The following is a 23245-nucleotide window of genomic DNA, read 5'->3' as shown; positions in this document are numbered from 1 at the left end:
CATAGGCTGAGGGCCTTAAACTGCATAAATGCTTAGCCTACACCCAGAGGGCCAGGCCCATAGACTATTGTTGTTCACCGTGGCCGGGAGACTGGGGCTACCAGCTGAACTGGGATATACTGAATCCTCCTGATGGGGATGTGAACTGCTATTTGGCTAACTTGCACGGTCTCAGATCAGACCCTACCCCCCTGATGAACTTCTGGTGGGTGTGCTGACTTCCAGCCTCTGCCATCAGAGGGGCACCCTGACCCAAGGAGGAGGAATGTTACACAAGTTCCCACACAGAAGGCTCTCAAGCGAAGTAAGCAGTCACGGGATAAGAGGAAAGATCCTCTCGTAGATCAGTGATTGGTTAAAAGACAGGAAACAAAGGGTAGGAACAAATGGTCAATTTTCACAATGGGAAGAGGTAAACACCGCACCCCCCTTTAAGGATCTGCACTGGGACCTGTGCTGTTCCACATGTTCATAAATGATTCAGAAAAGGGGGTCAACAGTGAGGTGACAAAGTCTGCAGAGATACAAAGTTACTCAAGACAGTTAAAGTCCAAAGCAGGCTGCAAAGGGTTACAAAGGGAACTCACGAAGTTGGGTGACTGGGCCACAAAATGGCAGATGAAATTCGATGTTGAGAAGTGCAAAGCAATGCACACTGGAAAACGTAATCTCAGCTGAAATGCTGGGGTCTAAATTCACTGTTACCACTCAAGAAAGAGATCTTGGCAGCATTGTGGATAGTTCTCGGAAAACATCTGCTCAGGGTGCAGGGGCAATCCAAAAAGCTATCAGGATGTTGGGAACCACTAGGAAAGGGACAGATAATAAAACAGAAAATTATAATAATGCAACTATATCAAGCCATGGACCACCCACACCTTGAATTGTGTGTGCAGTTCTGGTTGCCCCATCTCAAAAAGCTATAGTGGAATTGGAAAAGGTGCAGAGAAGGGCAATAAAAATGATTAGGGGTATCGACCAGTTTCCGTACAAGGAGAGACATAAAAGAGTGGGCCTATGCAACTTAGAAAAGAGATGACTAAGGGGGAATATGATACAGGGCTATAAAATCAATAATAGCCTTGAGAAAAAGTGAATAAAGAAGTGTTATTCACCCCTTCACATAACACAAGCACTAGGAGTCACCCATGAAATTAATAGGCAGCATGTTTAAAACGAACATAAAGAAGTACTTCTTCACACAATGTACAGCCAACCTGTGGAACTCATTGCCAGGGGCTGTTGTAAAGGCGAGAAGAATAACTGGGTTCAAAACAGAACTAGATAAGTTCAGGGAGGATAGATTTATCAGTGGCTGTTAGCCAACATGGTCAGGGACACAACCTCATGTGCCAGGTGCCCCTAAACCTCTGACTGCCAGGGGATGGATCACTCAATAATTCCCCTGTTCTGCTCATTCCCTCTGAAGCATCTGGCACTGGCCACTGTTGGAAGATGAGATATTGGTCTAAATGGACCAGTGGTTTGACCCAATATGGACATTCTTATGGGCTAATCACACATCCATGGTGTCAATTGGTAAAAGAGATCTGGTGCTCGGGCCACAACCCCCGAGAGATCCAATGGGACCCATCTTTGTAGCTAACCAAATCTACAGCCAAAGAGAGAAAAATCATGCTACCATATAGATGAAGATCAACACAGAGCTACAAATCAACAGGGAAAATTTGGGCCACACGTTGGGGTAACCGTTGCTCACAATGCCACCAGGGTCTTTATTGTTCCCACAGAACAGACAGGATCTCTACTTTTAATTAAGTCTCATTAGACAGCCCAAACAATAATTTGAAACAGGACCCAAGTTTTCTTGGAAGTATAAAGGGCTGGAGGGTCCCAGATGGAACAGCAGCAGCAGTGGCAGCTTTCCGCATACAACCCAACCAGCATGCATCAACCGTAGAGCGGGGTGAATTTTTTTCAGCAAATAGTAAATTTGGGCACCAAAATGATCTGTGACTGCAGGTCAAATTTGGCAAATAGTTTCAGCTGGAAAAAAAAACTAGGAACTTATAAAAACATTTCAACTTTTTGTTTCAAATTGACATTCCGAACGATTCCCTCAAGCCAGATGAGATGGTTTTGATTTTTCATTTTGGCGAGGAAAAAGAAATCAGTTTCAGTTAAAAAACTAACCTGATTTTCTTTCACATTTTTTTGGTTCAGCCACTGAATTATTCAAATTATTCACTCTGCTCTACTCAACCATGACTCAGATGGGGCCACCTCTAGAGGTGAACCCAACAGCCGACCCTGACCCAGATAGACCACCTCAAGGGCTCACAGCCACTTCAGACCTTGACTTCTCTGCGGAGCCTGCCGACAAGGGGAAATGAAGTGTTGCCCTGCTGCTGGTGATGTTTGATCTCCTCAGATCATATGTGACATCAAGCAGCGCCCCCCATCCAATAACAGCTTTTCATTGCTGCAGGCCTGGACTGGATTTGAACTTGCAACTTGGCAAGGAAATGTTCAGCAATGAGCTGATCGCAGGGCAGCAATGGAGGAGAGATGACAAGAGGAGGACATGAGGGGAAAGACATGGAGAAAGAGCTTTCTCTGATCAAACAGACTTACTTACCCATGAATTTTTCATGGGAACCACCAACAGAGAGCAATAAACACAGACAAGGGCTCCTAACATTTTTGCTGCTAACAGACATGTAGGGCAAGGTTTCCTTTCAGATCCATGTGGCAGATCTTGATGTTGATAATCCATCTTCTTTAAATGTGTGAGCTCCTGCCAGGACCTGCCATGTCGATGCGAGGGGAGAATTTTTATTTGAAGGCTCGAAGGGGCCATTGTGATCATCCAGTCTGACCTCCTGTATAACACAGGTCAAGAAACCTCATCCAATTACTTCTGCATTGCACCTATAATAATTTTGGTCTCACTAAGTTTATTTTTCCTCCAGTTGTTTAAAGAACGAGGAGAAGATGCAGAACGAGGCTCTGGCAAACCTTAGTGTCCATCCTGGTTTTCCAGATGTGCAGATTGTAATGACACCTTTTCAGTTTGCTCGCAGAAACAGGACCAGATCTTCAATTGGTGCCAATTGGCATCACCCTACCAAAATCCGTGAATGGAGCAATGCCAATTTAAACCAGCTGAGAATCTGGTCCAAAATGCTAGTCTGAGTTCTGGATGAGGGTCTGGAGTGGAATTTAATCTTTTTCATTAGCTGTAATCAGCTCCTCGAAGAAAACATCAATAGCACAGTTGGATAAAGAGCTTACGTCTATTATTCCTGGAGGATTGGCCTTTTCATTTTAACAGATAGAGATGACAGCATTTCTTTCCATCTCTATCACACAGCGTTAGGGAGTGGAATGCAGCGGGAAGATACCAGATAAAGGGGCAAACAGTTTCCAAAGCCCCGAGCAGGAGAGACGCAGACGCAGGCCTTTCAAATGCTTTTCTGTATTGTGACAGGGTCAGGCTAGATGGCTACCGGCGAGTGCTACTATTTGAATTCCAAGCAGTGCTAAAGGCCCCTCCCCCAGCCTAAGGGGAGGAGCCACTGGACCTGGGACCAATTGATTTCAGGGGACAACTAATGAGAAAACAGGAAGGGGCGTGAAGGTCAAAGGGTCAAACGGAGGGAACCGGAAGGGGACACCGAGCAGAGAACCCCGGACAGCGCCCACTGCTCCCAGAAGGCGTCTAGGGAGCCAGCGGATGCTGCCCAGAGGAACTCTGCCCGGATGTATGAATGGATGGAGGAAAGGAAATAGGCCCCACAGTCGCAGAGCATCCCCCAGCCAACCTCCTCTCCCTGGTGTTATAGACGGCCACCTTGGCCAGCACTAGGAGGAGGTTGATGAGGAGGTCCCATGACATTATAGAGCCTTGGATGGGGTGTGCATAGAGGAACAGGTGCGGGGAGAAGTGCAGCCAGAACCTCAGCAGGAGGTTCTGGAGGAGCTGGAACAGGGGCTGCAGCCTGGCGCACTCGAGGTAGATGTGCGCCAGGGTCTCCTGCACACCGCAGAAGGGGCAGGTGTCAGGGCGAGGGGTGACCCGCACTAAGTACACGCCCGTGCTCATGGCTCCATGAAGGTGCTGCCAACGGATGTCCCCGGCGGGCCGTGGGGTCAGAGTGGAACTGTGTGAAACGTTACCCTTCCTGACCTGATGCCAAAGGGAAAGGGAGAAAGCCTGCTGGCCTGCTAAAACAATCGGAGAGCTAGGTGCTCCGCCCACTGCGGGGCCTTCATAAAGGGAACACGTTTTTGAATGTTCGTTTGGTTTTGGCCTTCCTCTTCTCGGAGCCTGTACGCTGTTGCTGCTAGGGAATCTCCCTAAATTAGCAGCCAGCCAGTCGGTACATGCCCATGCATTAGTGCTGGGTATGTTATCAAGCAACCCAGTTCACAGTATGGCAAGCAATAGCCCATGTGTTCTTTTAGAGAGAGCATCAACCTACCTGGCTGGAAAGAGCCTGTCCCACATCATCCAACCTGTGGATTGTGTCATTGGGTGGCAGTTCTGCACGAACTCAGTCTGCCATTTCTGCCTGTGTAGCTGATCCAGAGACGTAATAAACCATTTTGACCTAGACCCATGAGCGAATACCTCACTCTGGAAACAACCTAATGGTTTGTCCAGATGAGTTCGTAGAGACACAGCCTCAAATTGCATCGGGACTGCTTTGCACCCCAGAGTAGCTGGAGGGCCAAGCATGCTGGTCATACCCCATCCTTCCACTTCCAGACACACACCCTGCATACCTCTCTGCCAAGGACTGGGAGGTGGGGTGGAGGGGGGCTGTGTACACCAACCCTACCTTGCTCCCGCATTGGGGGAATTCCCCAGGGGCTGGAACCTTTACATCCAGATTCCAAAAAGCCAGTGTGTGTGTGTGTGTGTGTGTGTGTGTGTGTGTGTGTGTGTGTGTGTGTGTGTGTGTGTGTGTGTGTGTGTGTGTGTGTGTGTGTGTGTGTGAGAGAGAGAGAGAGAGAGAGAACAAATCTACCGTATTTAAAAAGGTGTCTTGTCTTAAATCTTTAATTCTTGATGATAGTGCTTCTAATCAAGACAAGTTTAGCTGATTACACATGCTGTGGCCTTGATAATTGAAAACAAAGATGCCGAGCTGGCTTGACATTTTAACAGAAAAACAAATTAGGAAAATGTTTTTTTAAAAAAAAAAAAAAAAAACCAAGGTGAGAAAGAGAGAAACAAAATATGTCCAGGGTAAATATCGTCCCGAGCAGGGTGTATTTCATTTTCCTTACAAAGACTGGCTAGAAAATGCCCCAGCCAATTCTCTCCTGAAGGTGGTGAGTTCTCGCTCTCCGCACATGCACTCTTGGAAGCTGTGACAAAAAAATAAGAACATGACACGGAATTCACAGCACACAGACAAAACCAGGGGCTCAGAGTCAGATGGGACTTTTCCCAATGATTGTTTCTGTTCCATGTATTGAAATGTTCATCAAGGATGAGTCATGCTTATAAAGCAACCTCTCTACTCAGGCAGACAGAGGGGATGAATTGACTCGTGCCAGAAAGTACATAACATGCTGTTGAATTCTGTGCTGGCTCTCTTCTTGTCTCTGCTAGCTGTTTAAATGAACCCCAGTGGTTCTCCCAGCACAAAGACAGCTATTGCTATGGGACCAACCCCTGGGCTCTGTGGTACTGCACTTCAAAAGCTGTGAAACAAATAGGAAAGCTACTGGGTAGCAGACCTGACTATGAAGGGGATGCAAAGACAAGCTTAAAGGGAAAACTGGGTGCAGGGCTAAGAGGAGGCATATGGCGGGGGGTGGAAATGGGGCAGAAAAGAGGGTAAGCATTGAGGAGGAACAAAAGGACATGTAGAAATGGGGGGGTAAGAAGCTGGGAATCAGAAGACCTAGGTTCTAATCCCAGCTGACTTGCTTTGGGACCAGTCCTACTCCCATTGACTTCAGTGGTGCAGGAGCAGTGTTTGGCTAAGTCACTAAAGCTCTTGGAGGCACCATTTTTCCATCTAGCTAAGAGAGGCTGTGGCACAGCTTGGACTAGAACTTAGGAGTTCCTTGCTCCCAAGTTTCATTCAGCTCATCCCACTAGGCCAGACTGCCTCGCCCACTGCTCCTGCTACAGGTTGCAATTCCAGCAGGAGCGCGACAGCTGCATGAGCAGTGCAGGGCGCTCACACCGAGTGTCGGCCTGGGGCTCATCTAAATCCCACAGTGTATTGATGGGCTCAGGAGACCACGAACAACGACACCAAAATTAAGCAGCAAACCTTCTGGAGGCTCTGGTTCTCCTGAATGAAGGCAAGAGCCGTTTCAGCTGAGCTGTTCCTGACTAGCGTAAGAGGAGAGGAGAGAAGAGGTTTCTCCCTTTTGGAAAGCGCTGCCCATTCTCATCCCTAAAACCCCTTTTGCCCAGGCTCAGCTCAAACAACAACAAGAACATTCTGCTAGAGCAAAAGAGGGTGAGAAAACCTTGCACACATCCACGTTGGTTGGAAGAATGTACTGATCATTCCTTTAGGGCCGTAGGGATGGGTGCATGGTGTTTTTAGAGGGAGACACGGTCGCTGTCCAGACAGTTTATAATCTAAAGCCCTGATCCAGCAAAGTACTTAAGCACGTGCTCAGCCTACGAGCAGTCTTAATGAAGTCAGCAGGAATTAAGCATGTACTAAAGTGCTTTGTTGCCTGAGGCCACAAGCCCCGCTCTCAATAAATAACTCCATGCCGGCATGAAGGTTCTCCCTGTGTGGAACCAGCTGCAGAATTGGGACCCAAGTTATTGCTGAAACTAAGGGAGGGTGGAGATTCCGGGGCAATTCAGCCAGGATAAAAATCAAGCATATCACAGAAAGCTGTTAAAGCGCAATAAAGGGGAAGCTAGCATCTCTCCATGATATCCCGGGGCAGCCATGCTTATGATCTTTAACAATTCCACTTAATTGGTATTTAGCTAGTAATATAAACTGGTGCTTCACTCTTCGCAGCTGAATATGGAGATGAGTTTATTGCCTTTAATTTCATCTCCCTTCAGTGGGGGGAGCGCGCCTGTCATCACGGCACGGCACTCTGCTATCATTGTGATGGATGGCCGCATAGTCAACACAAAGAAATGACATTTCCACACACTCATGTAAGCTGCATTATAAAGAGGGGGGGGGGGGGAGCAACCACGGCATGTTGTGTTGCAAGGAAAGACAATAACTCTTCAAACTAGAGTTAATAGCCCATTATAGTGAAAACAAAACAGGCCCCAAAATCCCCATAAATCTGCATGTGAGCGTGCAATGCAGCAGCTGGCCTGCCTGGAATTTTGCACCGCAGCATCGTTAATTTCAAACAACAAGTGAGACAGGAGAGCTCGGGTGGCAGGAGGGGAGATGGGAAAAGGATACAGAACGCTTCACCTCTAAGCCACTGCTGCATTTCCAGCCTGGGTTGACAGTAGCAAGTAGCTGTGTGATGCCTGCCGCTGACCGCTTGGTGGGCGGAGTGAGACGGAATTGCCGACCTCCCAGTCAACAGGTGTGTTTGCATCACACGTCATTCCCTGGTGCACCTGGCGCTTTGTTGCCACTCACAGGCCAACGGCTGGATGGGGTCGTGAGGACTCAACGCCCCTTGCGCCCTCTCCCCACAGCAGGGGGAAGCACGTTGGTAGGAAGCAGTCTGGACTTTGAAGCAACCAAAAGAAAATTCCCTGAGACGTGTTTTACACTGAGCGCAGCGCATGCTGGGACAGAGCTGTGGGCATCCAGGCAGGGCCGGCTGGGCATCTCGCACCTCTCCACTGAGTCTCAGAGCTTTGATTGAAGGAGCAATCTATTGCCGGGGCACATCTGCAGCTCATGGCAGGAGCTGTCACTTCCTGACTGCAGCACGGCCAACGCCAAAGGTTCAGACAGCTCCAGTCGCCCCTCCAAAAACGGAAGCTGTAACAACAAGAATCCCATTGTGATTTGTAGTCTGGTTTTTGAATTCCTCCTGCCGGCGCGCACGCGTGTCTGTGGGCGTGCCCGTGGTTGTGAACTCCTCCCGACAGCATGCTGGTGTGTGTGAACTTCCTCTGCGGCAGTGCGTGTGTGTGTATTCCCCATGTCAGTGTGTGTGTGTGAACCCCCTGCCTCCGTATGTTCACATGAATGTACCACACTGAGTGTTGCCAACTCTTACACATTGATTGTGTAAGCAGGTTCTGGCCCCCACTGCAGGCGCTTCCAGCTTCTTCCCCACTAATTAACGAATTAACTAACTCCACATCAATGCTCCATGTCAATGCCCCTATTCTCCCCCTGGAGCTCCCGGGGTTCTTCACCTGCCTTGCCCAGGCCTGGGGGCAGCTGCAGCAGGGTCCCCTTTCTGCCTGGACGCAGGAGCAGCTCTAGGCCCGGTGTTGGGGGGTGGGATGTGGGGAGCAGAGTGACCCACTGGTAACGGTGGGGGTGGAATCTCGCCCCTCCTGGGAAAATGGCTCAGCTGCTCCCTCCCCCCACCTCCTTTTCTCCAAAAACTCCTCTAGGCTCCTGTGGGGAGGGGCAGAGCCCTGCCAGTCGCCCTGATCAGCTCCTCTTCGCCTGGAGGCAGGGAATGGCAGCCCCCGGGCAGGGCTGGAACTCGTCTGAGGGCTGGGGTGGTTTTTTCGTGTCATTGGCTCCAGCAGCGGTGGGAGAGACGGCAGCGGGGCCCACGCTCCTTCCAGTGCCTGGCATCGCGGGGCCCCGGCTCCCACGGCGGCTTTCGGGCGTCACTGTGGTGCAAATTCGTTCCTGATGAACACCCGGCCAGACTGCGACCGGGCACGTGAGCCGGGGATTTCTGCTGTGACCAGTATCAGCCTCCCCCGCCTCCCACTGGTGTCAATGGGAACTTTAGCTCCGACGTCAGTGGCGGAGCGTCGGGGGGGTGGGGCTCAGCAATAAGGAAAATCCGGCCCACTGCTCGTCTTCCACACGGGCCACTCACCCCAGCAACTATTCGTCTCAGTCTGTCCCCTGAGCCCAGAGCCTCTCAGGCCATGCCCCGGCTCTAGCACTCTTGTCTTCACTATGTGGCCCCACCCTGGGAAGTGGCCCACTAAGAATGTAACGTGGGGGGCAGAGGTGCCATACGTCCTCCCCGTCGGCGCTCTCCAGCTCAATGTGCTCCACCCACATGTCGTTTTGTGCCTACCTCCCAGCCCAGTGAATGGCCCCAGGGATCTGAGAGCCAAGATGTCTTCTTTCCTCCTCCCTGTTGGGCCGAGGATCGATCCCTGTACCCACAGCTGGGCACCCAATAACCGTACCGGTGAGGACGAGGATTCAATCTCTTCAGTGCAGAGCTATTTATTGAAAAGCAGGTATCACAGACAAACAGAAAGGACTATACAACGCCTCTCCTTGGTAAGCCTCAATTTCACATTCTACCTCTGCAGCTGACGAAGTGAGCTGAGTCTCACAAAAGCTTATGCCTATAAAAATTAAATTTGTTAGTCTTTAAAGTGCCACAGAGCTCTCGTTGTTTTTGCTGTATACAGACTAACACGGCTACCCCTCAGGAACAGTTTCACAAGCATAAACCTTCAGTAACTATGCTGGCCCCACATAGGATCCTGAGTAGTAAACAAAGTGAGGAATAGCTACCATTCCTAGATGAAGACTGTCCATTCCTTCTTCCGGTTCTCTCAGGTACTTGGTCTATTTTCTGAGTTCCTCGTAGTAGGGCCTTGGCTACCTCAAAACCTTCTGATTTACGGTCCTTCGTAGCAGGGTCTTTTAGGTTACCCTGAGGCCCTCTGGTCTCAAGTTCCTCTTTTGTCCGACAGTAACACCAGCCTTCTTGGATATATGCATGTATATATATATATAGAGAGAGAGAGAGAGATAACATGCGATTTTCCTAGAACTTATACTCTTTTCCCAAAGGAGTCACATGTCCCCAAAATATGCTAAATATGCTTTGCTTGCGAATCCTCTCACATATCGTAATTCATTCATTATTTGGGAGGATCGACTGATATTCACTTTCCATTAACTACTCACCCCAGGCACCTGACGCCACGTCGTTCTGTAGGGTCAGTTGGCCCAGGTCAGCTCGTCCCAGATTGGCCATTACACAACTCCGCGTGTACACACCAGGCGAACTGGCCGTTGGCGGACCGTGACCACTGGTCTTCCACTTCAGCACAGCTGCTCTCACAGGGCCTGGACAAACATTCGTGGCTCATGCCAACTTCTCAGCGATTTTCCACTGCCTAGTGCTAACAGCCCCTGCTCCCAGAATCCTCTAGCACTCACACTTGTCCATTGTAATACCATATAGTGATTCAGCACCATCCCAGGACTCACCATCAGTCATAACGGTCCTGAAGGACAGTCAACGCCGCCTGTGCCGCCTCACAGCCTTCAGCCGCCGCCCTCGGTGACACCAGGCTGTGCAACCCTTGCTGTACCATGGGGTCTCACGGGTGTGTGGCCCAGGGAGTCTCTCAGTGCAAGCTGGCCAAGGGTACACCAGGCCTGACACACTCATTGCCCCCAACACAGTGTTGCCAAAGAATCATAGAACTAGAGGGTTAGAAAGGGCCACAAGGGAGAAGATGCAGGGCTTGTTGTGTTTAAACCATCCAAGACAGGTGGCTATCCAGCCTCCCTTTGAAAACCTCCAGGGAAGGAGCTTCCATGACCTCCCAAGGCTGTCTGTTCCATTGTCCTGCTCTTCCTACAGTCAGGTTTCATTTAGATTTAACTGAGATTTAATCTAAATCTGCTCTGCTGTGGTCTGAACCCATTGCCTCTTGTCCTGCCCTGTGTGGCAAGAGAGAGCAATTTTTCTCCCTCTTTCTTATGGCAGCGTTTCAAATATTTGAAGGCCACTAACATGTCCTCCTTTAACCTCCTCTTTTCCAAACTAAACGTAGCCAGTTCCTTCAGCCTTTGCAATCATAATCTGTATCTAAAAGGTGTCATGTCAGGTATCACATGCAAACCGGTAACATGCTGGTCATTAATATTATTCTGTGATGTATGTACAGTGTGTAAAGAGTGGTAGATGTGTGCTGGAAATCTCTTTTCAAAAGGTGTTTTGCAAGCTGTGCATAAGCCCAGCCTGTCCTTGACAAAGGAGTGTTGTTTTGCCTGTTTTCCTGTGGCTCCAATATAAATTGAGCCAGGGTAACAACTCAAAGGACAATGAAAAGTACATCTACATAGAAGGCAAACAAAGCCATCAAGCTAAACGAGTGGGGTGGAAGAGCACTTAACGGTCATGATAGGGGAGGGAGCCTACATCCTCCAGGAAGCCTTCCTGGCTCTTGAAACAGGGCCAATAGACTTTGGAAAGCATAAGCACCTAGGGGACAAAGGTGGAGCAGTGCCCTTTGAGCTCATGAAAAGTAGATCCTCTTGGCCTGAAAACCAAGAGTAGCTGCAACTGACTATAGGTGAGAAACCTGCTTGGAGAAGGCTTGTAACTTGCTGAAGTTAAGTTTCAGTCACTAGAAAATGTGTCTTTCTTTGGTTTTACTTTTAACCATATCGGTGTCGTCTGTTCTTACTTATTATCACGCCAATAGCTGTTCTTTGTTAGTAAGCTTAGCTTTGTTGTATAACAAAACTCTCTCAGTGCTGCATATTACCCTGACGGGTGAAGTCCTCAGCTGAACCAACAGGGTGGTGCGTGCTCTGTCTCTTCAGAGGCAGTGAGCTTAACTTCTGCGAGGACCCAGTCAGAGGGACTGGGCACTCCGGAGGAGACAGTTCTGGGGAGACTGGCGACTGGAAGGGCTGATGGTGTCACCCTGCCAGAAGTAACCGGCTGGTGGAAGCCAAGGTGAGTCCATTGTGATGTGAACAGGCTGCTGGTGGCAGGACTCTGAGGCACAGCAAGGAAGTAGCCAAGGTTACGGGTCTGGGTGAAACTCTAAAGCATCCCGAGGCATCACGGATTGGGACTTAGTAAACATTTCTGTTGATGACGTACAAAGAAGAATAGGCCCCAGCTCCCTCTCCGTTAGCCAGGTTGGCTCTGTCACGCTCACAGAAGTGAAAGCAGTGAAATCATATGTTGGTCATTAAAGTCAGTGGCTCTGACTTCGTCACACTTCGGAGGGCAGATCAGTGGAGGAAGAAGGGGCCATGTCTCCTCAGTCACTTTCAAAGCAGAAAAGCACTAAGAGAGGTGACTCTGCATCCCGTGGAAAGGGATCTCCTCTCATGAGTTATCATGGCTCTGAAAGTGATGCACTATGGTCTCTCCTCTAACCAAGTCACATGGTGCATTATGGAAGGCACGTGATTGCAGTGCATCATGGGGAATGTAGTCCAGCCAAGGAGCACAATCTATAGTGAAGGATAAGGGCATGAAGTATCCAAATGACAACTCCTTTGGTAGCATCTTCGGTAGATGCAGCTTCCTGCCAAATTGACTCAAAAATGAAACATTTTGATTTGGTTCGACACACCAGACTGAAACATTGATTCAGGAATGTCAGAAAGTTCCATTTCAGCTGAAAATATCTCAGTGAAATGTTCTGATATTTCATAATTGAAATCTTGCAGAACTCTTAGTTCTGCAAAAAAAAAAAAAAAGTTGAAATTTTCAATTTTTTGTCCCTGTTCCACTTTTCACTGAGCTCTTCCAAAATGCATCTTGTGCAGACCGGAGGGGATCCACTAAGCAATGCAGGATGCTTCTTCCTACACCGCCTCTACAGCGCTACCAGCCCCTCACAGCTCAGGAGTGGGGGCACACAAACCTAGATCCCTGGTATTGTCACTAGACCAATCAGCCAACTATAATTTGTTCGTCTTGCAGCTGTGCCCAGGAACAGTTGTTTGCTCCTACCCAGACTGACCCTTGATCAGCTAATCAGCATTTAATCCCACCTCTATCCCATGCTCACATCCTAATCCCAGCCCTGCTCCCAGGAAGCCCATGAAAGAGGCAGCATGAGCATTCAAACCCTCACCCACGGAAGGGGTTGAGACTGGCTTCTACTTAACGTACTGGTTTGTTCCCCGTGGTTCTGTAGTACACGGCTCTTGTGAAAAGAGCTTTTCAGACTGATTAAACTCCTCAGCATCACTTCAGCATCTAATCAGCCTTAGCAGCTGTTTATTGCCACACGGGCTGCGAAGCAAGAGAGATCATCCTGCAATTATTGCTAATCTTTTTTTTTCCCCCCCAGCAGCTTCTCATTTGTGCTTTCAACCGTCTTTCAGGGGAACGAAGGTGACGGGTAAGTGAGGCTTGAGCTTCGTATCTCTCATAGGACACCTCCCAGCAGAGGATTCCAAAGTGCTTGGCGAACATCAGGGTGAAATTCACCCTGTACAGAGGGCCGGCGCAAGGCCTAGACACCACGTAAACCCTCAGGGATGAATTATGCGGGACTTAAGTGGTGCATAGATATTGTGCTGGTCCTCCGTACAGGGACCCGTTACTGAATAACAGTCTCTCCCTCTGCTGAGCTGGGAAATTATTATCCCCATTATATAGCTATGGAAACGGTGACTTAGAATGACTTGCGCAGGTTCACCTATCAAGTCTGTGACAGAGGCAGGAATAGCATCTAACTCCAAGTCCTGAGCACTAAATAGCAGGCAACTTAACCACTACATCATACGCACTTTGTCACATCTCCTGGATCATTTCTATGGCTTCCCTGTTTTAGGCCAATACCTAAAGCGCTAATCATTTCACATCGTATGCACAGAAGCTATGCCAGAATCCACCGGAGCTACATAGATCCTAAGTGTAGAAGCCTCTGTCAATGGCAAGAGGTGATACACTTTGTTGCAACTATTGTTCTAATTTGCACCTGTGTTTTCGATTAATTAGTTTGAAAAAACAAACAAACCCTCAAGCCTGCTGGTGTAATCAGTTTCCAAAGGCTGTTCTCTTGCCAGCTTCCAGACAGCTCAATCTTCAAATTCCTTGGAGTCTTTTCTGCTTCAACAACATATAAGCATTTTATTAAGGAAATCCAAGCGAGAGCTTTGGATGGCGCAATACACAGTTGTTTCAAAGCACTCTGCAAAAGGGAAATGGTGGATCCATAATTACAGACATTCAGGGAGAGGGGCGGGTGTTTGTTTGGTAAACTCACTGGCTACCATGCTTCACAGGTTATGTAAGGAAACTGTAGACAAATACATTGAAACAGATGAAAGATGTATACAGAGTTAAGGGCCTACAGTTTACTTACCTCGCTTTATACCCACAAAGCATCTATTCCCTAACAGAAGAGTATGCCAGTGTATGAATCAATGGGGCTATTATAGCTCAGAGTTTTCCAACTGGTTGTCTTTTCCCCTCCAGACTTAGCTAAGTCAGTGTGTAAGAATGCTCTCCATGCTGGGGTCTGTATGTGATGATTACAGCTATTGATGTAGAAGGTCCTTCTATGATGTAATTAACACCATACAGTCACCAATCTAACTTTACCTCTCCAGTTGCCATAGCTACGTGCAGTCAAGATGACTGCTTGATGTATTGCGGCTGAGTTAAACTGATTACTCTGTAAGTGTACAAAATAATTGCTTTCCCCTGAACCATATTATGGGACACACAAAATAAATTACAATAAATAAATAAATCCAAACAGCAGCCAAAGGCTTTTTTTTTGATGCCGTCGTCCTGTCACAGCAGTTCAAAGGGGCCAGGTGGTTAAAAGGAAACTGGAGGGACAGCAGTGAGTGTCTGTTTTTGCCCCCCCCCAGAACGGGATCTGATCAGAGTTTGACAGCAATGCAGACTCCTCTGGAGTGAGATATTTTGGGGACATCAATACAAATGTTCCCAGGAAGACAGAACACCAGTGCAGCAAGAGAGAACCTCTGGATTGCCACAAAGAGCCCATCCATTTCACGGTTACTTACCTGGTTCCCAGCACTGCAGTATTTGATGCGCTTAGCCCCGGAGGCTGAGATGCTTGTTCTAACATGGGAACGGGGCCCCTTGACCCCCCCACCCCTTCAGTGGAGCTACTCGGGAGTTTCACTGGTGGATCCAAGAGCAGGATCTGGGCCTATGTTATTAAAGCTCAAGGTACGCTGAGCATTTTACTAAAGGCTGTTTTAATCTCCATGGGTAGGAACTGGATGAGGCAGGCTTGCTTCCAGGCACTCTAATTGTTAATTGATCTCAGCATTAGGCTTTATAAATAAACCTCTCCTGAGTGCAGCAGGGAGGTTCCTGGTATCTATATTCCCTCACTCCAGCTTTCTGCAAGAGCGCAGGACAGACTTCATTGCCATGCACAATGCTACTAATTGATTTTAACGTTGCTCTTGCTCACATTCCTCTCCTCCTGCATAATTCTGCCCCAACCCTTACACTTCCCCTTTGATAAGTCCGCTGTCAGAAGCTGGACGGGCTGAGCACCGACAAAGAGTTCGGAACTCAATTTCTAATCCCGGCTCAGCGACTGAGTCATTGGGTGACCTTGGGCTAGTCACTGAAACTCTCTGTGCCTCAATGTCCTCATCTAGAAGATAAGAATTGCGGATACTTACCAGGCTTTCCTCTCACAGAAGTGTTAGGAAGATTCATGACTAACTGGTTTAAACACTAGGTGTTCGACTAACGATTCCTGGCTAAATGTGTATAAAGCGCTTTTCCGCAACACTCCTAGGAAGGAGGACTGCAGAAATGGATCTGGGGGTTAGTGGATCACAAGCTAAATAGGAGTCAACAGTGTCACACTGTCACAAAAAAAACCAAACATCATTCTGGGTTGTGTTAGCAGGAGCGTTGTAAGCAAGACACGAGAAGTCATTCTTCCTCTCTCCTCAGTACTAAGAAGGCCTCAACTGGAGTATTGTGTCCAGTTCCAGGCGCCAGACTTTGGGAAAGATGTGGACAAATTGGAAAAAAAGTCCCCAGGAGAGCAACAAAAATGATGAAAGGTCTAGAAAACATGACCTATGAGGAAAGATTGAAAAAACTGGGTTTGTTTAGTCTGGAGAAGAGAAGACTGAGGGGAGACATGATAACAGTCTTCAAGTACTTAAAAGGCTGTTATAAAGAGAAGGGTGATGAATTGTTCTTTTTATCCACTGAGGACAGGACAAGAAATAATGGACTTAAATTGCAGCAAGGGAGATGTAAGTTAGACATTAGGAAAAGCTTTCTAACGGTCAAGATAGGTAAGCACTGGAAACAATTACCTAGGGAGGTTGTGGACTCTCGCTTATTGGAGGCTTTTAAGGACAGGTTAGACAAACACCTGTCAGGGATGGTCTAGATAATACTTAGTCCTGCCTCGCTGCAGGGGACTGGACTAGACGACCTATTGAGGTCCTTTCCAGTCCTACATTTCTATAATTCTACAAAGAATCTAAAAGCAAGAAGACAGAGAAAAATTACTTTAAAATACACATATTCTGAATAGCAGAGAAAGAGTGCTTATGACTTTGCCTTTTCTTGATATTTTTCCCCCAGAGGCTTGTCCCATAGAACAAACAAAAACAGCCCACGTGTTAGATTGACAACTAACCACCACCACTGCAGCTTTGCTCTGTAACGTTATGGAGTTGGAGGTATGCAAGATACTGTCACTGCTCTAAGAAATTTACAGTCTAGAGCCCTCACTGTGTGTGTGGTAACGGGCATTGGTTATCGGTGTGACCCCAAGGTCACTGAAAGGAAAGTTTTTAGATATGCCTTTAAGGTATGTCGCAGGTCTCAGCTGGTTAAATTCTCAGGACTGCACATTGTTCCCAAGACGTGTATTAATGGATCACCCTGTTGTGTCTCAATGCTGTATTGAAACCTTCCAAAACCATTTGTTATCATTATAAACACAATTAGAGAAGCACTAACTTAACAAAAATGCAAAGGAGTCTTGCAAGGGCCACTGTGAATAATGATCGGATGGGGAAAGGAAATGCATAATTCATCACTTTCTTTATTTATTCAAGGGTATTATCTTTAGCCATTTCGTATCATTGGCCCACCAAGAAAGTTTGTCAGATCTCCAAGTTCCAATTCAGAAGTAATCAGCAGATTTATTAACACAAACAAGCTCCAGTACAATGACATTGCAGGAAGCATATTTTGTATACACGACTTTTTATATCTTAGTAAAGTAAAGCTGAGCACTGTGGGAAAAATGTACCATTGACTGGAGTAGGAGCTGGGCCAGATTCCATGTGCAGCAAAGCTCTGTCTGCATCACAAAAAAACCCCAACCATGTTCCAACAGGCTTGTGGCAGACAAGGGGTCTGCCGGTGCAAACACTTAAGTAGGTGAGTAAAATTACTCATGTGATGAAGTGCCTGTTGGTTGGGATCTCGTAACTCCTTTCCTTAGTGTGAAGGTGGGTGTGGGCCAAGTCAGCAGCATCAGACTTCCTTTAATTTCTTGGACCCCTAGCCGTTGGGTTTCAGACCAAAGTACGTCACCAAGACAACACTCGTCTCACTGACCGATGGTCTGTTCATTGGCCATAGAAGATGAGGGGTGGAAGGGACCTCAGGAGGTCATCTAGTCCCACCCTCTGCTCAAAGCAGGACTAAATCATCCCATGCTGACAGTCGTAGAGTTTTAATGCCATAAGGAGCCATTGCGATCTTCGTGTCTGACCTCCTGCACAACACAGGCCAATAAACCTCACCCAGTTATTTCTGCATCAAGCCCGTAACTTGTGGTTGAGCTAGAGCAGATCTGGTTATATCACCAGGTCTATCAGCAGCTTTCACTACAAAGGGTCAGGAGGAGGTGTTGATTTGTCTGAGCAGGCCTGGAGCCAGCCAAGTAGAACATGGCCCTACAGCTCGAGTGCCAGACGGGGAGCCAGGAGACGTGGGTTCTGTTCCCAGCTCTGCGGTGATGGTGGGCAAGTCACTTCCCCTCTCCTCCCACCCACTGGCTTGTCTGTTTCGATTGTAAGCTTTTGGGGGCAGGGATGGTCTCTAACTTTGTTCAGTGCCGAGCATAGTGTGGCCCAGAGCTCAATTAAGGCCTCTAAGTGCTGCTGTAACACAACATAAATAAAAATGAAAGGCCAGAGATTTTACCTCCCTCACCTGAACATTTTGAATAGCCGAGTATCTGCCTGGCATTTTGCCCTAGAATATTTTAGGAAGATAGGAATTACCAGACTGGATCAGACCAAAGTCTGCCTAAGTCGAGTATCTTGGCTCGAACAGTAGCCAGCACCAGCTGCTTCAGAGGAGGGAGGCAAAAAACTCTGCAGTTCTGGGGTCACCTGTTACCTGTCAGCTCTGTGTTCTTGGGCAACTAGGGTGCAGTACCCAGCCTGTCTGACTCAGGAAGGACTCCCACTCCCCCAGCCTCTGCTTGAACCAGAACTGATCAGAAGAGAGACTGACAAAAAGCAATGAAAAGGCAGGGAGGAGACACACCTAAATCCCTCAGACAAGGGTGACAGGATTAAGGCAACTCCCCTAGCCTCGTTTGCGTCGAAGATGTGACAAGGAGGCATCACCATTAGTGTACCGAATGGAGAACCGAGATTCCAAGGCAGGGACGGCACTGAACTGTGGGACCGGAGAAGCAGGGAGGATCTCTGCTCCCGATGTTAATGAACCCACGCCTGCACACACCCAGCTCAGCAGTTATCAGACCAATTCTAGCCATGGACCTTCTGTTGACTTCCAAACACTGAATCTGCCTGATTGCACTGTGAGCTCCCTCAAAGGAACGCTGCCCATAGCCAGGAATGATCCGTTCCTATTGTCCAGCCTAAACAAACCAGCTCTGGGATACTCCCTTGAGTCACCGATTACCCATAAACAAATCTAGTGTTCTCCCTTGAACCGTTGTATCTTCCCTACAAAAACCCCTAACCAAGCTCAAACCTCTGTTCTGGTGCCTGGATCCAAACGCTGCATCAGCTCCATGGGGACGTCACCTTTCCTGACTGATCATGTTGGGGGCTCTGCCTGTCTCCAGCGCTCCGGACCCTCAGCTACCACCACCACCTGGGAACCTCGACCGGTTGAAGCTGCGCTGAGTGGTGAGACCCCAGCTCTCTCTCGCTTGTTCTCTCTCTCTTTCTCTGTCTCACTCCAGGTATAACTTTCTAAACCTGACGTTTGTAACCAAACTTGGGCTAGATTTCCCCAATGCCCCAGTTGAAACCATGTAATATTGTAACTGTTTGGTTTGTTTGTTTGTCTCCCCTTGTATGGCTACTACTATGAGTATCATAAGCTTTATCCACCTGCCAGTAAAATAACTTTTATAATCAAGCTGGTTGCCAGACTCTCTCCGAACTTCATCTACTCTTGCGTGTTTTCGGCTTCCCTATTTTGCTCTGCAGCAATGCGCCTCTTACCTAAGCCAAAGATCCCTGTAACACCCAACAATCCTGGGGGGTTTGCTCATCCAGGGGGTTACTACCAGAACAATTGTAACGTGAACGTGGGGATAGGAACGTGCTGAACCTGCGGCAAATGAGGGTGTCAGCTTGAAAGTACTGCTCGACCCAGCCTGCTGAGTCCAGGGGCATATGAGGGTGTCAGCCTGAATGTGCTGTTTAACCCAGCCTGCTCAGATGTACTTGAGTCCAGTGCAGTGCCTGTGGTATTTAAGGGTGGCAGCTCAAAAGTGCTGCTCGACCCAGCCTGCTGAGTGGGGACATATATGGGGTCAGCTTGGGAGTGCTGATCAATCCGGTCTGCTCAGATGCGCTCTGTTAATCTCTGTATGTGTGTATATGTGTATGTGTGCATTCATCTGATTCTGAGGCGGGAGGAACCCAGCCCTGGGAAACCTAGGTCCTGCAGGGTAGCTCCAGTGGGAGGCAGGGACTTGCAGACAGGAGAAAGAGCTGCATATAGAAACACAGGTGACACAAGCAGTACATCGATAGAATTACAGAACCCACCCTCCCCCCCCAGGAATGACGAATAAACGAGCCCACCCCAAGATGACGGGTAAATCTGGTAACAACCCGCCGCCAGGGAAATTTCCTTAAAGGCAGGTGTACAGCCTGAAGCAAACTCTGTTCTGTCCAAATACCAGCACATTTGCCCCAACTACCCGTACACATGCAGGCGCCTGGGTTGCCAGCCCCTAAATCCAGCCCCGCAGCCAGGGGCCAGATAAAAATGGTTTTAGTCAAAGTTGAACACAATGGTACTGCAAACCTTGGGAATATTCTCATAGATTTTGAGGCAAGACGGGACCATGAGGATGCTCTAATCTGACTGCCTGCACAGCAGAGGCCAGAGAACCGCCCCCAGCGATTACTGCTGCAGTGAGAGTTATTCAGAGCGAAGGGGCCACTTGCTGGAGATACAAACTACACAGGAGAGCCGGGCAGGTGATGAAGGTTGATTTCCATTTCGGAAATTGGTTTTGTGTCTTTATGTCTTTTCTTGTGTACAAATGTAGCGCACAGATCTTCAGCACGGCCTCACGCTGGGCACCCAACGCCTGATGGCCCCATTTCTCCCTGCCCTCCTTTTACAGCCTTCTCTGGAGCAGGAGAACTCCATGCCATTCACACACACTGCCTTTCTCTTCAGGTCACCTCTAGCACTTCGGGGTTTGCAATCCAGCCTGTGCTCGTGCATGACCCTGCTTTCTCCCCTTGGGCGCTGAATGAAATGGACCAGGATCACCTTACACAACCCGGTCATAGCAAACTCTGAGCCAGTCATAGGGGTGAAGCCGTTCATTCTCTTCCTCAAAGCTTTTACCCCCAAGAGACCATTTTATGTTCCTAATTTGTACACCCCTGGGAAGGGGCAGCAGCTACTCCCTTTATTTATGGGCGCTAGACCATCATAATCAACCAGGGTCACACAGCATTCACCCCTTCCCCACACGAACATTAACAGGACCCGTAAACGGATTCCTTCTCCCCCGCAGACTGTACGTACTTCCTACGAACACAGGAGCACAAGACTGGAAGGGCCGAGTTCCACCCAATGCCCGTCTGTATTGGATGGAGCCGATAAGTCTCTTCTCCACCTCCTCACCCTCTCGTTGCTCACCCTTAAGGCAGGAGGGGGCCGAATGCAGCAAGCGGCGTGGAGGGGCACCTCGAGGGAGGGGGTGGAGAGGCGCTCCCACCGGCAAAAACAAAAGTCAGTGCCTGCGTCACCCAGGTCATCTTCCATCTACAATCACTGCAAGAGCCATGCTGCTGCTACATTCCTCCGGTCTCTGCTCGATGTGCCCGTACAAAAGGAGCCTTGTCTCCATCTTGTCTGCACTTGCGCTCCTTGTCACAGAGCAGCCAGGCATTTGACCATCTCCACATCTTCGTTTCCACGGCGGAGGACGTATCGATTTCCTTCTTGTGACTGGCCAAGTCTTTGGTCCATACATTGAAACAGGTCGAAAGACAGTTCTGAGTGGTAAGAGCTTAATACGTTTGTACAGTGCCTCGCACAATGGAGACCTGATCTCAGCTGGAGCCTCTCCGTTCTACCATAGTATACATACTGATAACACAAAAGGAGTCAGTTCAAGGTCAGTTTGAGATACAGGGGATGCTTTGTATGGGTTCTTTGTTTAATTGAACCCACTCACCCCAGTCTCAATTATTCCCCCCCCCCCTTTGCTAGGTAAGCATTCTTTTCTTCTTTTACAACAGCAGTGGTGCCCAGGCATCCCACAAGTGGTGCATAGACAGGGGTGGATGTGTTACAGTCACCTCGGGAAACAGACAAATGAGACACAACAATAAGGTTGATTAGATTGGAACATTCTCCCAAGGGAAGCAGTGGGAACTCTGGGTACAGGCAGGATGACTGCTTGGTGATTAACTTGTGGCCATAACCATCGTGTGCGGGGACAGCACATGATCTCACACGCGCAGGGAGGTGGCTGGATGGGAGATCTTCACGGAACAGCAAGAGTAGGTGTGCTTGTCAGTACCGAACCAAAGCCCCAGCCTGGCCCTGGAGCAGCAGGACTGCTGGGTGTTCGGCCTGTCCCCCATCTTGGCCACCACATCAGGGACTGAGCTGGGGCCCTCCAGTGCTACAGGCACAAACTGCTACAACTTGAGCTAAAGAGGCCGGCTCGCTAGGTTGAGCTGCAATACACTCGTACCCCCTGCAGACCAGGCAGCGGGGGGGCTGTGATACACAGTCCCCAGGGGATTGCAGTAGGCACAAGGACAATCTGCCCCATTTAGTAACAGCTCCCTTCCACGCCTGCTTTCTGCGGGAAGGGGCAATAGAAGAACATGGCCCTTCCGTCCCCAGGCGCTGTAACATGCGCTGGCCCTGCAGGCAGCAGGAAGCTGGGAATGAAATAGGCAAACAACCCAGCGAGACATGGAGGGCCAGACACTGAAGAGCATTAAACGTTAATAGAAGAATCTTAGGACTCAATTGGCTGTTTTCCCTGAGAGGAGCATGGATTATTCCTGCCTCTATCAGCAAAAGCCTCACGCGCCTGCAGAGCAGGAAGCCATGAAGAATTCAGCCCTGCAGCCCCCATGGCTGTAATCACCCTGGAGCTACCTGCCCGCAGGCTGCACTCCGGCACAGCTCTGTGCAGCCGCCTTTCGGGCCCAGGCTCTCAGAGCACTTGAGCCGGGCCCCACTGGAGTCAAAAGGGTGTTTCACCATCGGTGTCGACAGAACCAGCTTGCAGCCCAGAGTAACAGGAAGAGGGGTTTTAAGACCAGATGAGAACGGGGGCAGAAGGAGAGGGGAGATGTCCCCGGGGGCTTGAGAGAGAACTTCAGAGAAGGGGTCGTGCAGGGAAAGGAGCAATGCCCCCTCTCCAACTCTACAGCCTAATTCGGCCCTCCCCACTTAGCTCAGGAATGGTCCCGAGGGCAGCAGGAGTGGAAGTGAGAACAGAATTTCAACCAGAGTTGTAGTACCCTAGACAGTAAATGTTAGACGCGTTGTGCAACGTGTCTCCGAGGGCTATTTATTATTTATCTTACAGTCATAGGTCAGGGCCCCTCTGTGCTGGGTGCTGTATGTGCACGCACGCACGCACGAAGACACATTTCCATTCCCTGCTCTGACAGATGGGGGAGAACAAGGAAACACTGGGACTTGCCTTCCTCTGCAGCATGGGTCACGTGCTGGTGGATTCTCTGTATCTTCTTTAAACCATTCTTTGAGGACTTCAATAACTCAGGCCTGGGTTAGGGGTCTGTTACAGGAGTGGGTGGGTGAGGTTCCGTGGCTTGCGTTGTGCAGGAGGTGGAATAATTTTCATGATCGTAATTTGATAGGAGGGCGGCGTAGTTTGCTGCTCTTAATTGAAGAGTTGCTGATGTGTAGATTTTTCTGCCTATTAAGTCCAGCCTTTTGTCATCTTTATCATGCG

Source organism: Emydura macquarii, unplaced genomic scaffold (genome assembly GCF_026122565.2).
Source record: "Emydura macquarii macquarii isolate MOO-44397 ecotype Brisbane River unplaced genomic scaffold, CSIRO-AGI_Emac_v2 contig_1676, whole genome shotgun sequence".
NCBI lineage: Eukaryota > Metazoa > Chordata > Testudines > Chelidae > Emydura > Emydura macquarii.
This window is presented reverse-complemented; position numbering follows the sequence as displayed.